The following is a 497-nucleotide window of genomic DNA, read 5'->3' as shown; positions in this document are numbered from 1 at the left end:
AATTTTCACACAAAAATAGCATTCGGTAGCCGTTTTCACCATGAAGACAAGTCCAGAGGTCAAATTTTTTTTTTTCAAATTAAAGTACATTACATTAGCTTTAATTTAAGATATATATAAAAGTGTCAGACCTTCCGGAACATTTTCAAAAGTTAAGTTGAAAAAGTTAATTTTTTGTGAAAAAGTTTTCATTTTAAATACCCTCTGTGGGCAAGTCTAGGGTCAGATTTATAAAAAAAATATACCAAATGATAGGTAAAGACATCAAGCATCTATATAAAAAAAAAATATATTGATATGTTTATTTTTGAAAAAGTTACGGCATTTTTTAGTAAAAAAAATTGAAAAAATTTCGAAAATTAGCGATTTTTAAATTTGTAATTTTTTTGGAGGTTTCCCCCATTTACGGGGAACGAGGGAAATTTTTTCAATTTTGAAGGGTAATGTCTTCGACTAGATACGATTTGTGATCTTTTGACGTATCGTTGAAAGAAATC

The sequence above is a fragment of the Daktulosphaira vitifoliae genome, unplaced genomic scaffold, assembly GCF_025091365.1.
Source record: "Daktulosphaira vitifoliae isolate Bord-2020 unplaced genomic scaffold, ASM2509136v1 Scaffold_1, whole genome shotgun sequence".
Lineage (NCBI taxonomy): Eukaryota > Metazoa > Arthropoda > Insecta > Hemiptera > Phylloxeridae > Daktulosphaira > Daktulosphaira vitifoliae.
Note: the sequence above shows the minus strand (reverse complement) of the source record.